Source organism: Nomascus leucogenys, chromosome 6 (assembly GCF_006542625.1).
Source record: "Nomascus leucogenys isolate Asia chromosome 6, Asia_NLE_v1, whole genome shotgun sequence".
Lineage (NCBI taxonomy): Eukaryota > Metazoa > Chordata > Mammalia > Primates > Hylobatidae > Nomascus > Nomascus leucogenys.
This window is the reverse complement of record NC_044386.1, coordinates 14,090,320-14,105,653: the sequence shown is the minus strand read 5'-3', so window position 1 is coordinate 14,105,653 and position 15,334 is coordinate 14,090,320.

Below are 15,334 nucleotides of genomic sequence, written 5' to 3'. Positions count from 1 at the left end.
GAACTAGATTCTGAGCATTTGAAGGCAAAGGGGCATATTTTAACTTCTGCTGGTAATTTCTTCCCAGCTCACTTGGTCAAGACCCCAGACAACAATTCTATGTTAGTATTTTCTTATGAGAGGATGGCTGGGTCTTTCTTTTGTAGCTTCTGAGGGACAGCCAGCACATGGTAAGGTCAAAGTCATGGTTTTCATGAAAATGACGTGAATTCCCTCAGCAAAGTCTGAGTCCAACAGAAGAAGAGGTCTAGAAACAGCTCAAGCATGGGCAGAACCAGCTGCCCTGGCAGAACTGATTCTTTGTCCTCTGGCGATGACTAAGTGTAAAGAGCCCTTTGTAGGTGCAGAACAGGAAGGCCTAGGTGAAAGGAAGAAAATTTGGAAGAACACAAACCCAGGCTCTGGGCCAGCTTCAGGGGTACAGAACTGGTGCCATCACAGAGGACTCCTTTTCAGAAGGACTTCACACTTGGGGTTTTATGCTCTGTGGTCACCATCTTAAAATTCTTGAAAACTTTATCTCTGCATTTGCACTTTGTAAGTCCAATGGGACAATGGAGCAAGCATGAGGGCTTGGAGCCTCGGCTCCCCTGCAGTCCCACCTCCCGGCCTGCCCTGGCCAGGTCTCAGTAGGCCACTCCTGCTGATCCCAGCTTCCTGCCCCCCATTGGACCCCCACCAGACCCCCACCTCCCAGGTCGCAACCAGTGACTGCTACTGCTCTCTGCCCATAGCGGGCCCAGGTGTGGGAGAGTGCCCTGCAGAATCTCAGAGGACCATGGCTGCAGCTGTCCTCACCCCGGTGGCAGCACGATAACACCTTAGGCAATCTCTCTTACTCTCTTTCTCTCTCTCTCTCTTTGTCTCTCCCACTTACTCTCATCAAGGTATGAGGCACCTGGCATTGAGGTTATTAACCCTTAGAAATTGCCCATCGATAGGATTTGGCTGTGTCCCCACCCAAATCTCACCTTAAATTGTAATAATCCCCACATGTCAAGGGCAGGGCCAGGTGGAGATAATTCAGTCATGGGGGTGGTTTCCCCATACTGTTCTTGTGGTAGTAGATAAGTCTCATGAGATCTGATGGTTTTATAAATGGGAGTTCCCCTGCACACACTCTCTTGCCTGCTGCCATGTAAGATGTGCCTTTGCTTCTCCTTTGCCTTCCACCGTGATTCTAAGGCTTCCCCAGGCATGTGAGACTGTGAATCCATTAAACCTCTTTCCTTTATAAATTACCCAGTCTTGGATATGTCTTTATTAGCATCATGAGAACAGACTAATATACCCATTCATGGTGGATTGGGGCCAAGCACTGTGGAAAAAAAGGAGATTGACTTACCTGCTCCCCCTACCAGTGCTGGGGCATGGCATCTGGTCCAGAGGCTGGCAAATGGTTAGACAGGGAATCTGCCAAGTCACAGAAATGGACACCTGGGTGCCTGTGAAGGTCTAGCCTTGCCTGGCCAGTATCCCCATGCCCAAGGGAGCATGCCATTAAATACAAAATAAAAAACACCATGAATTGTGGACAAAGAGACCACGAATTAAGAAAATGAAAGGTTATATTTTGGTATCTTTCTTTTTCTTTTTTTTGAAATGGAGTTTTTCTCTTATTGCCTAGGCTGGAGTGCAATGGCATGATCTCGGCTCACTGCAACCTCTGCCTCCCGGGTTCAAGCGATTCTCCTGCCTCAGCCCCCCAAGTAGCTGGGATTACAGGTATGATATTTTAGTATCTTTAATGGCATTCATTTTTCCTGCTTTTTGAAGGCATGGGGTCCTGCATTTTCATTTTGCACTGAGCCCTATGAATGATGTGGCCAGCCTTGTCTAGCACATTCAAAAGCCAAAGATCTCCCATAGGCAGTGAGCAGCATTCTAGAAATGTCTGGGAGATGAACTGTTCATTCACAAAGCTGGAAGAGACCCAATATTAGATACATTGCTCTTCTGGAGACTGAATCTTAAAACATAACAATGAAGACAAAATTATAACTGTGTAGGCCATACAATGGACACGGGAACTCCTGCCAAACCCCAGATAGAATCCTGATAGTATTGTTTGAGTGCTTAGATCAAGATATCCCTAAAGTGATTTTACTGTAGACACAAGTCTCTGGAACCCACAGATTCCCTTAGCTGCTCAAGCTAATTGAAAGTGGGCTCCTGTAACATTCAACTGCAAGAGTCTTAAGTGGTGCAGAGTCACTAAGATCAGTGGCTGCTGGAAAGGATGATTTCCAGTCTCATTCCTCACCACACTAAAATCTCCATAATCTCCCAGAAAGAGGCTTGGTAGAAAAGATGCATGTTACATCATATCAGGCTGATAGACTGATACCACCTCCCCAACCCCCAGCCCGCATTGATTCAAGACCATATTCAAAGAAAAAATTAAGTTACTTGAAAGTTTATTCCAGCCAGGCACGCTGGTTCACGCCTGTAATCCCAGCACTTTGGGAGGTCAAGGCGGGCAGATCACTTGAGGTCAGGAGTTCGAGACCAGCCTGGGAACATGGCGAAACCCTGTCTCTACTAAAAAAAAAAAGTACAAAAATTAGCTGGGCTTGGTGAGGGGCGCCTGTAATCCCAGCTACTCGGGAGGCTGAGGCAGGAGAATCACTTGAACCCAGGAGGCGGGGGTTGCAGTGAGCCGAGATGGTGCCACTGCACTCCAGCCTGGGAGACAAGAGCGAGACTTCATCTCAAAAAAAAAAAAAAGAGAGAGAGAGAGAGAAAATTTGTTCCAACATCCATGGAAAATAATAAAGATAGGCAACACATCATGAGCCAACTTTGATGGGAAGATAATCCTAAACAATGGATCAGCTGGAAATTAAAAGGCAAAGGAGTTTCTAGAGTCAGGAAATATAATCATATTCATGAAAAAGGGGAGATCTACTGCTATAAAAGGGTCGACTCTGGATTGCATAAATGGTTCATAAGTTTTAGCAATAGTGGCAATTTTGGAAGGAACAGAAAAGAGTAAGTTGCTCAGTGCAGAGAACAAAAGTCATGACTGTTTTGCTCGCAAGAGACAGAATGAGGGGTTTACAGTTTGGGTTATAGAATTTGCTTTAGGGTCTAGAATGTATATTGATATCATTGCTGACAACAATTCCAAAGGCAAAAAATGATTCTTATTTTATCCTGGAGTACCCTTTTACTTGTTAGCAAAACTCGCTATTACAAACAATTCATTATATGTCATGTTCTCCTTTGTTAATGGTTAATGGATACTGAGCTAAATGCTTTACATACTTTACATACTTCATCCTGTTTAGTCCTCACATCTCTAAAAGATAAATTAGATTACTGTTTCCATTTTACAGAAACTGAGACTTGGAGGGTTTACATATCTTGCCCAACAGCTCAGCGAAAACTAGCAAATCCAGGGATCATCCAAGTATGTCTGGCTGCCCATGCTGTGAGCTTTTATGTTGCACAATTACACAGTTTTTCATGAGCCAGAGAGGCCTGGGATGTTCACAGCTTCTACAGGAAAATTTCAAGAGGGGGAGGGGAGGGTACACACTGCAGACTCTGCCTTTCTGTCACCAGTTTTGTTATTGTGGTGGTTGTTACTCTAGAGATGGAAATCCTGCAGTGTTGCCCAGGCTCGCCTCAAACTCCTGGGCCCAAGTGATCCACCAGCTTCAGCCTCCCAAGTAGCTGGGACTACAGGTGTGTGCCACAGCACATGACATATATTGCCAGATTTTTATTCATATAGCCCTTTTCCTCTAATGATTAACAAAGAATAGTATTACCATCTTGACTTCTACTTCTCAAAAGACAATCTCCTTATAAGTTCAAAATAAAAATTTATTTGACCATACTCATAGCAAGATGAGAAAAAAATTACAGTTAAAAATTATTTTATTTCAAAAAATTATTTTGAAAGAATGACTTTAATAAAAATCCAAATTATATATAGTGAGTATAAAGTTTTGCCACATATATGTCAGGTACCTAGCACTTGATGCTAAGGGAAACCTGAACATTTTACAAACACCCGAAAACAGTGTAAACTGTGTTTAGCTGTCGCTGGACATTGGGTTGGTTCTGACCCCATGTCAAAGATCTGCCAAGTACACAAGCTTTCTGCCATTGATCAAAATGGTTTTCTTCATGGTCTCTTCCAATTATTGGAATATTTATCGTAACCAAAAGAAAGCACTAATAATATTTTCACTTTTGTGAAAATGGAAAACCTCACTTATAAAAATGTCACTAGGACCAGAAATAAGAAGGCAGACTTGACTTTGCTGGACTCTTCTCTACTCTTCCCAGCATGGAATAAAAACATAGAGGTGAACACTAGAGGGCAACATTGTTCCGCAAATATATACTCCAGAGCAAAACTAGGGGTGTCTGAAATTCCTCAATATTTTTTTTTCCCTTTAAGAAGACTCTCTTTTGGAAGAATAGTTGTATTTTCCAGTGGCAAGAAATAATGCATCACATTCTGTATATTTCACCTTCAACCTAACAAATCCAAAACCAGGCTGGTTGTCTTCTGTCTTCTGGGCTTTCTGACTTAGTTGGTGGTCCCAGCAGATGCCAAGACAGAAATCTGGAAGGCATTCCACCATCTCATCTCTCACTCCATTGTATTTGGGTGTTTTGTCATCGTCCATCCTCACTTGACTTCAGTCCTGTGATAACAGGAACCTGGTTTGTCTCACCTACCATTGTGTTCTCAAAGTCTGATGCTGTAACTGTCATAGGGTGAAAGTTCACTAAACCCTGGTTAGATAAATGTCATTGAATACTGTACATTCTAGACTCTTTTCTTTCTCTCATTCTTCACTTCCCAACAGTCATCAAGCTTCTGATTCTATTTCTTTGTTTTTTGGGTTTTTTGTTTGTTTTTTGTTTTTTGTTTTGAGACAGAGTCTCGCTCTGTCTCCAGGCTGGAGTGCAGTGGCTCAATCTCGGCTCACTGCAACCTCTGCCTCCTGGATTCAAGTGATTCTCATGCCTCAGCCTCCCGACTGGCTGGGACTACAGGCACACACCACTACACTCAGCTAATTTTTTTTTTGTATTTTTAGCAGAGATGGGGTTTCACCACGTTGGCCAGGATGGTCTCCATCTCCTGACCTCGTGATCCGCCCGCCTTGGCCTTCCCAAAGTGCTGGGATTACAGGCGTGAGCCACCGTACCTGGCCCTGATTCTATCTCTAAATGTCTCTCTGATTTACCCCCTCTCTCGGTGGACAGTGATTCTTTGCTTGACCAAACTTTAGTCAGACTCCTGAACCTTCTCCTGGGCCCATTTGTGCATTTCCTTTTAAAATCCAGTTTTAACAAGAACCCTACTAAGTCACTTTAGCAAGAATCCCCCACCTTCAATATATGATCAGGTTCCTCATCCCCCACCATTCCCCAAGTGGTGTTTGATCACCCTGGCCTGTCTTCAGCAAGAATCCTATATGGCCAGTTTCGCCAGAATTCTTCTCTTACTCCTGATGTTACCTCTCAGTACTTTTCCATCCACTGACCTGGACCCCAATCCTTTGCTCTAAATTGCCACTTGCCTGTGCCATATTTGGAATTGAGTCCTATCTCTCTCTGCCACTGCAAAATCCCATTGCTGTGGTCCCTAAACCTATGGTGACAGTCCCGACTACAGTCTTCCTTATTGTGCTTTAGCAAGTTATCACTGAACAGCTTTCTCTTTAACACCATCTTCAACAATTTGTCCAAGCCTTCCTCATAATTCTCCTTAACTCTTGCAAGAACCTATTAGATAGCCTCTGTGTCCTCACTTACCAGCTGCTGTCCCCCTCCTGCACACCAGCACCTCTTTCTGAGCACCTGCTTTCAATCTTTAAAGGATCCATCCCATCTGCAGCACAAAGTCTAACATCCTTTGTGAGGTCTGAGGCCCACCTCTCCCCTCCATCCCCACTTCTCCAACTAGGCCAAAGTATTCCCAGTTTCCAAACTTCAGCAGACCCTGTTCTGCCTCTGCCTATCCCATGGCCTCCACCTGGAACACTCCTGTCCACCTGTCCCTGCCTGTCAGGAGGTACCTCTAGGACAACCCTCATCCCACAGCCCTGGAACTCTGTTCATCTTCCTTCTCCACCTGTGCCTTGAGGGCAAGGATTCTGTCTGATTCCCCTTTGCATCCCAAGAGCCTCATCTGCTGCCTTCGTGCTGGCAGGCCCTTGAAAAATATCTGTGGAACCATAGTTTGCGAGTACATCTTCCTTCAACTCTGCAACCTCCACCCCATTTTTGTTTATTACACTGCTTTTAGTGCTTTTTGAAGGAGTTGAATTTTTATTTTCACAATGACTTTCAAGAAGTCTTTCTTTTCAAGAGTACGTATCAAAAAGTTATTGTAACTGGGTAAAGAAATCTGAAATCCAAGAATTAACTGAATTTTCAGACAGTTAACCAAGACATGGAGTCTTCCAATTTCCTTGACTGGGGTGGGAGGTGGACCCAGTGAGTCCTCCTTGCCCAGAGCACACTGCCCTACAGACAGCACTGCCTGCTTGCCCCAGCAAAGCGAAGGCTGGCACCCTGGCTCCCCATCCAGATGCTTGCTGTGGACTGATGATACCTCCAGAAATGCATATATTAAAGACCTAACCCCTAGTTCCTCAGAATGCAATCGTATTTGAGATATTATAGAGGTATTTCATGAAAATGAGATAATTAGGGAGAACCCAAATCAGATATTACTGATGTCTTTATAAGAAGAGGACATTTTTGGTCTGGAACAGTGGCTCACGCCTGTAATCCCAGCACTTTGGGAGGCCAAGGCAAGCAGATCACTTGAGGTCAGGAGTTCAAAACCAGACTGGCCAAAATGGTGAAACCCCATCTCTACTAAAGATACAAAAAATTAGCTGAGCCTGATGGCATACACCTGTAGTCCCAGCTACTTGGAAGGCTAAGGCAGGAGAATCCCTTGAACCCAGGGGGTGGAGGTTGCAGTGAGCTGAGATTGCACCACTGCACTTCAGCCTGGGTGACAGAGCGAGACTCTGTCTCAAAAAAAAGAAGAAGAAGAAGAAGAAGAAGAAATTTTTGGATGCAGACCTGTGTAGAGGGAAGAGCATATGAAGGCAAAGGGAAGACATGTCCATCTCTTATGGGCCTCAGAAAAAAGCAACCCTGCTGACACCTTGATTTCAAACTTCTAATGTCTAGGATTATTATCTAAGTCACCCAGGCTGTGGTGCTTTGCCATGGCAGCCCTAGCAAACTACTACACTAACATTCATGTGTCTGTCCCGCCCTCTGGATGCGTTTCCCAATAGTGGGATCTTACTGTTTCATGATGGGCTTTTTCATCTACCAATAAGTGAATATCTTTCCAAGCCAAGTGCTTTTAATGGCCAGTAGCCATTATGAATGTAAAAAAGCACTATATAGTTTTTCTTTAAGGAGCCATGCTTTCTTTTCAGGACATTTTAACATCCAGAGAATGCAGCAGAATCATTTTGAAAGGTGCTTAGTGGGTGCCTCATGCCCATCAAACTACTTCTCCACTTTCACTTTTGGGGTTAGGAAAGGAGGAAGGAAAAAAGGACCAGACCCTCAACCTTCAAACTCCTCCTGCATAATCCTCCTCTGCCCATTATCTTTCACCCCTCCCCAATCTGTGTCAATTATGGAGCATTAACAATTTCCCATCCTCACAAGAAACACAAAAATCTGAATCTTTCAAATGTCATGGGCCTTTTGAGAAACAATTCTATTTTGAAATATTCTAGAAAGAAATGACACCATCCAAAAAGTAGCTTCAAATTCACTTTGCATTGGCTTGCAAATAAAGATGTGTAAGCTAAGATATGAGATACAGCATGGCTTCCCATGTTGTTATTATTACACCTGAGACAGATACAGCATGGCTTCCTGTATCATTATTATTATTATTATTATTATTATAGACAGCACAGCTTATTATGTTGATGCTGCTTTCCTGTGTATTCATTGTTTTGTTTGGGTTTGTTTCCTAAATTAGAGTGCAAACATCTTATAAACATCTTTTGTGCCTCGTGTAGGGCTTTGTTTATGAGAAACACTCTATTGAAGTGGGTAAGAACTCAAGCTGAGGTGGATGCTGGATCTCCATTCAAATCTCAGCTCCACTACCAACAAACCATGGCACCTGGGGCAGGTCTCTCACCCTCTTTGGATCTGTTTTCACATGTAGACATCTGTAGCATGTCCAACTAGCAATATCTCTTTGTTGGGCTGTTGGGAAGAATAAGTGAAATATAAAGTATTTAGTGTGGCACCTGACACATAGTGGATTATAATACATATATAAATAAAACATATAGAGAGAGAATATATATATATATATATAGAGAGAGAGAGAGAGAGTGAGAGAGAAGATTTTATATATATATAGAAACTGCCCCTATAACTCTTCTATAAGGGAATCTCCCATTCAGTATAAAAGCCTCATATCTTAGGTGTATAAAATATGCTGGCACTGGCTTGGGTAATATTTTGTCCTACTATTCACTGGTTGATTGGTGAGAACATGACCTAAAAACCAAAGTTTATATAAAATAAACTACAGTATAAATTTGAGAAAAAGAAAGCAAGCTACAGTATGAGCACAGAAATTATTAACTTATTCTTTATTGTTGCGGCAACAACATGTCAATGAATATGTTTTAAAATTCCTTTTCTACTCAAAACAATGTCTTTTTATGGACAAGCAGTTTAGCTGCTGCTATTGAGTTTCGTTTACCCCCTTGGCAAATGTCACAGTTTTAGAAAGTAAATACAAAGGGGCATAGAGTTACAAAGGTTGATGTTTCTTGGGTCTGAGCCAAAGGAACTGAATCATCATAGACAAACCTGGGCAGAAGTCAGCCCTCCATGAATACTGACAGGTCTATTCTTTTGTGTGAAATGAACATGTCTACCACGGTTGTATAAAGTCATCGATGTAATTTGCAACAGTTTTAAATAAAGACACTCTTCGCTCATAAAAGTTTATCTTAATATTTTAAGAATTGAAGTAATTTAAATATACCATTGTTATGTAAATCATGCATATTTTCCAGTGAATTTGAGCTTTCCTGGGGAAAACAATTATACCCCACACTTCTTTAGCTTAAGAAACCAAGACATCTTTGTTGATTTTTTTATGTTAATTATCATCCCCTTTCCCAAGTCCACTATCATGGCTTTGAAGGATTCCGTCTTTTTCCTCTGCCCTTCATCAAACCACCTTTGATGACGATGCCGAAAGCCGCACTGTGACGCAGCATCCTTAGGCCACCAGCTGATATGCCTTGGCCTAAACATTCCACCCTTAACTCTGAGACCTCTACCATGCATCTTCCACAGAAAACCAAAGACCACCTGGGCCTTGGACTAAGACAGCTTTCCCCTAGAATCACACTGAAACAGAAGAACTCTTGACCATCTTTGTTAAGTGATTGTCGATGTTTCTTTCCTCTTAGAAAAGAATTTAAAGAATGATGTGTTAAGGCAGTATTTTCTTTTAAAGGTAAGAAAAAAGAAGCCCTTAAAGAGGACAGGCTGTGATTGTTTGGAAATGGCTCTGGACTTCACTGTGTGCCTCCTCCCCGCCTTCCCACATCACTGCAGCAGGCCACTACAAGAATCCAGCAGGGCCAGAACACACCGCCTGCAGGGAACCACAGCGCTTCCCGGCACGCCAGACACTCAGCCTCTGGATGACGCAACCGAGCGGGACACATTAGTCATGCACAAACAAGAGCAGCCCTTGCCTGACTTTATTTGCTTGGATTCCAAATATCCCCACCTACACTGTGCCAAGTGCAGAATGGCCATGACAGTCCTCTTTCCTCTCTTCACTTATATAGCAATCACTCAACAACACTGTGCTGAGTACAGCAGGAGCATAAATGAAGTCGCATGCACGACTCACAATCTAATGGAGAAGAGGACAATTTCAAAACAATATGGAAACCCAGTGATGGGTATGCAGTATAAAAGAACTTCTAACCCAGAGGGCACAGGAGAGGAGTTATTAACAAAGACTTTCTGAAAAAGGCAAAGCCTGAGCTGACCCTATACTTAAGATCTCAGAAATCTAGAGAGATCAAAATATGTTTACATGCTTAGGACAATCCCTGTGTTTTAAGGAGATTACCTCCCAAGACAATGTGTTCAACAAATAACCCTCAATTCCCATTGGAAAATGGGCAGCAGAGCTGTGATTTCTTTATGGAATTAATTTTTGTCCATTTGCTCTCACTTCTTCTTGTAGGGATGAAATCATAAATCCTGTTCACAAAATAGGTATTTCTTGACTTTTAAAACTCTGGTACGGAAAACATCCATTTCCTGCTCAGTTAAATAAGGTTTTTGCAGATGCTGGTTCTCACCCTTCTGCCAAAGCCATTATAGACGTGGGCTGTAGTGTTTGGACACACTTTAAATAGGAGCATTGAATCCCAGTGGGTGTGTCCTGATGTGATAATTGCTTTTGGGACAGGTTATTGTGCGTGTCGCCCGGTCCGAGACGTTTGGCTTAAAATACATTTTGCATATCGTGCAAATCACTTGGAAAAAAATCCTTGGTGAGCTGCCTATAAAACTCTTAGCACAGACTAAGTCATATCCTCAAGTATTTCATTTTTCCATTGGACCTAACTTCCCTGGAGCCTTAAAAAAAAAATAGAGACTTTAATTAAAGGCCAATTTTATTACTCTTGTTCTAGGGGTGGAGAAACTGAGACACTGGCATAAAATGAATCATCCACAGTTGCAGAAAGGTTCTGAAACAATATCTACTGGCAAATGATGTTCCGATGTCTATTCATTAGATATTATGACTTTTTAGATTCCCTTTCAATAAGATATTTTCCATGTTTGTAATATCATGCAACAAATCTGTAGAAGGGGATGCAAAAAAGAAAATACACACAATTGAAATGGACTTCAGGATTGTCTTGTCATGCACCTAATGTGCTTTAATTGTATAGTGTACTCTACATAAAAACCATGTCTTTAATTTTTGTTATCCTTCTGAGCACATATCTATGCTATCCTTCAAGATGGCACATTGAAGGCAAAAACTAAACCTATTTCTGCTCTCTGTAAAACACATTCTAAGGTTATATTGATGTTACAAGACTACTCTCCAGCAAACGTATTGGCCTATTAACTTACTCTTAATTCATTGTCTTCAGCAGGGAATATACACCAAGAAATACACTGTCAATATTCAGCAGTCAAATGGGAATATCCTTTGGCTGTTGAGTGTTGAAAATATATTTCTTGGTAAATATTCTCTGCTAAAGACAAATTAAAAATAAGGTAATAGACCAATACAGTTGTGGGAGGGCAGCCCAGTGGTCACGTGTAACCCTTGATATTTCCAGTCCTTGCCATGATCTAGAATAGATGCATTCCCAGAGGCAGGAAAATGTTCTTCCCATGGAATTGTGGTCACCTCCCCAATGGGGAGGCCCCCTTCTTCATATTGACCTGTCATAGACTCACCATGTGGATGCACGAGCCTGAGCCGGATAACCAAACTACAGCTCCCCATCCTCTGGAGAGAACCATCAGCAATCCACTTAGAGCTTTCATTCTTTTCACAGTTATTTCTTGAGCACCTCCTAAGTGCTGGGCTCCGTGCTACAGACTAGGAATAAAGAAGTGAACACAATAGATACAGCCTCGTGGAGCTTACAGTCTAGTGGGAGAGACACTGAACAAATACAGAGTGTTTGCTAAAAACATACAGAGTACTACTATGAGAACATTTAATGAGGGAATCCAAGCTAGACAGGGAAATGAGGAAAAGAGCTATTCGTAAGAAGAAAACAGTTAAGCTAAGAACTGGTTCTCAAAGTTGCCTACCATTGAAATTGCCTGGAAAGCCTTTTAAAAAAATGCTTTTGCCCGGCTGTTTCCTCCAGAGATTCTGACTGAACTGGCATAGGGTGAAGCCTGGGTATCGGGATACCTTTAAGCTCCCTGGGCAATGCTGATATGCAACAAGGTTTGGGAAGTCACGTGTCCAAGGATAAGTACCAGAGAATCTAGTGAAGATTGTCCAAGTGGTGGAAACAGCATATACAAAGGCCCTGCAGTGAGAAGGAGCTTGGGGCATTCTGGGAACAAGGTATCTGGAGTATAAGGAGGAAGCTGAGAGGGCCAGATGAAGCTGAAGATGAGTGTGGAGAAGTAGGCAGGAGTTACATCACACATGGCCCTGCTATGTCAAGTTACAGATTTTTCACATTTTAGTAAGATCTAGTAAGATTTAGATTAGGTGTAGTAAGATCCCATTTTAGTAAGCAATAGGAAATTACCATATGGATCCAGGCAAGAAAGTGACTTTATCAGACTCCTCTTTGCAATAAGCACCTCTGACTACCGGGTAGAGAGTGCATTACAGGCGATATGACGTCATGATATTCACCTGAGGCACACTCTGTATTCAAAGAGCTTGGGCTACAGAAGTAGCAGGATCAGGCCAGTCATGGTGGCCCACACCTGTAATCTCAGCACTTTGGGAGGCTGAGGCAGGCAGATCACTTGAGGCCAGGAGTTCATGACCTGCCTGACCAACATGGAGAAACCCTGTCTCTTCTAAAAATACAAAAATTAGCCTGGCATGGTGACATGTGCCTATAGTCCCAGCTACTTGGAAGGCTGAGGCAGGAGAATCCTGTGAACCTGAGAGGCGGAGATTGTAGTGAGCCAAGATTACGCCACTGTACTCCAGCCTGGGTGACAGAGAGACTCTGTCTCGAAAAAAAAAAAGATGAAGAAGAGAAAGAAGGAGAAGGAGAAGGAGAAGGAGAAGAAGGAGAAGGAAGGAAGAAAGGAAGGAAGGAAGGAAGGAAGGAAGGAAGAAGGAAGGAAGGGGGAGGGGGGAAGGGAGGGAGGGGAAGAAGGAAGGGAGGAAAGAAAGAAGGAAGAAGGAAGGAAGGAGAAAGAGAGAGAGAAAGAAAGAAAGAAAGAGAGAGAGAAAGAAAGAAGAAGGAAAGAAAGAAAAAGAGAGAAAGAAGAAAGGAAAGAAAAAGAAAAAGAAAGAAAGAAAGAGAAAGAGAAAGAAGAAAGGAAAGAGAAAGAGAAAGAAGAAAGGAAAGAAAGAGAAAGAAAAAGAAAGAAAGAAAAGAAAGAGAAAGAAAGAAAGAAAAGAAAGAAAGAGAAAGAAAGCAAGTTGATAGAACAGGAATGGAGCTATGGTCACGCCAAGCAAAGCAGAAACGAGTCCGGCTCTCCTGGTTTTCCTGAGCAGTGGTAAGGCTCTGATTTTCTTTTAGATAAGCCACACTGAGACCAGCTCCCCCCACACATGTTACACCCACATCCTGACTTTCACCTCCAGATCTAAATTCCCCCTGAACTCACCCCATGCTCTCAGCCCCTCCAGCAGCAAACCCAGGCTTTGCTGAATGAGCGGAGACAAGAGCACAAAGAAAGAAGGAAGAATTCCAAGGAAAGAGATTTCTCTGCTGAACCGTGGTGGTCACCACCTGCAGTGCTCTGAGAATGGAAAATGAAAGCCAAGTGCCTCCTGCAAGGGTGTAGCCTCAAGAGGAAACAGGGGTCATTCCCACATCTCGACCTCTGTACAGTCCAGAAGAGCCACCTGACCAGTGTGTGAACCTTCTCTGGACTCTGCATGTGAGCGAGACTTGCCAATGGCAGCAAAACTGTCTATTGATGAACAAGTTACTCCTTCATTCCATAAAAAGCTACAGATTAAGGTATGCAGTTACACTACTTTCTTCTCCACATCAATTTGCTATTGTACCCTAAAACAAATCCTTCTTGTTACATTTGTTTCCATACACAAAATGAGTGTTTTGAGACCTTGGGAGAGAGATAGAGGGCTCTGATCACTGTTTGATTTTTGCCTTCAAATAAGTTAAAAGAGAAATATACAAAATCTAAAATAATTAAAATAGAAATATCATTATAGCCCCTCAATGGCTCCTGTGAACCACGCCCTACGCACGCATATCTCAACTAATACTCCCAACTCCTCCCCCATGAATAATGTATTATTATCTCCATTTTACAGAAGAAGAAACTGAGGTTCTACGAAGATATTGTAATTTTACCAAGGACACCAAAATAATAACTGGTTAAGTCATGACTCAAACCCCGTTCTAGTTGGACCCTGGAGTGCGTATCCTTAATTAGTGTGCTCCACTGCTTCCCTTTCTGCAGGCGCTTTCTCAGTTTGTGGAAGCTCCCGAGCTCCTCCATAGCATCCTAGTGATGGTGCATCTCGTGGTACCAACCTGAAAAGTCAGTGAGCCAAGGAAGGTTTTTGTCTTCTAAATACTGAATGTGTAACCTAGGCAAGTAAAGCTCTCTGGGCCTCAGTTTCCTTACCTGTAAAATAGGCATAATTATAATAATAGATACCAAATAGATTCTCATGCACATGGAGTAAGATGATTATGAAAAGCTTGTGTACAACATTGATCATGTATGTAGTGCTTGATAAACACAAGCGATCATTATAATGCAAGTAGTATTATCATTACAATTGGGCGCACACTTCTCCCTCATCTTTTTAATCCAGTTGCGCAGCACCTTTAATTTTCAGAGTGAACAGTGGCAATAAATTTAGGTCAAAGGCTATAAATAGAGCACAATCAGCTCTGCTTTGGCTGTAACTTGTTTGAGAGGTAGGGCGGGGGTGGTGAAGAGAGACAGCTTTGCCCATCACCACTAGATGGTGCTAATATATTATGACCCACCCACAAGGCTTTTCATATAAATTATATCCTTAAAACATGTGCATGAGGGCTGGCAGGCGCCAGGGTATTGTTTGCTAAATATTGCCCATTATTCTACTTTTGGCACAAGAGCTCTGCAATTCTTCTTACATTGGGCCATGCACTATCCCAAGAAAAAGACAAGGATTGTATTCCAATTCCTTTATTTTAGATAGAAGATAACTTAGTTTTTTGATATCATTATAAAGGTGGCAAAGTCAATGTAAAAAAATCTGTTTTTTGTTAAATATAAAGTGTAATGAACTACTACTATACAAAAAGTGACAATGTAAGCAGAGATTAGTCAAAGAATCTTAAAAGTTTTAATGTTAGTTGTTTTCTCCAGTAAGAAAAATCTTAATGATCTTCTAAAATTAAAACGTCCTGCCAGTTTATAAATTAAGGATAATTGTGGTAAGTTGTCCCTGTCTAATTGCAAAAGTAAAATTGTTTAAGTTAATGTTAAAAGTAACTTTAAAAGTTTTAAAGTAAATTCCTGCCTTTTCTCAAGTTTCCCATATCAACAATACCCATCTTTATCCACAGATGGAAGCCTAGAACATAGCTTCAGGCTTGTTTCCGTGAAAAGGTCATTC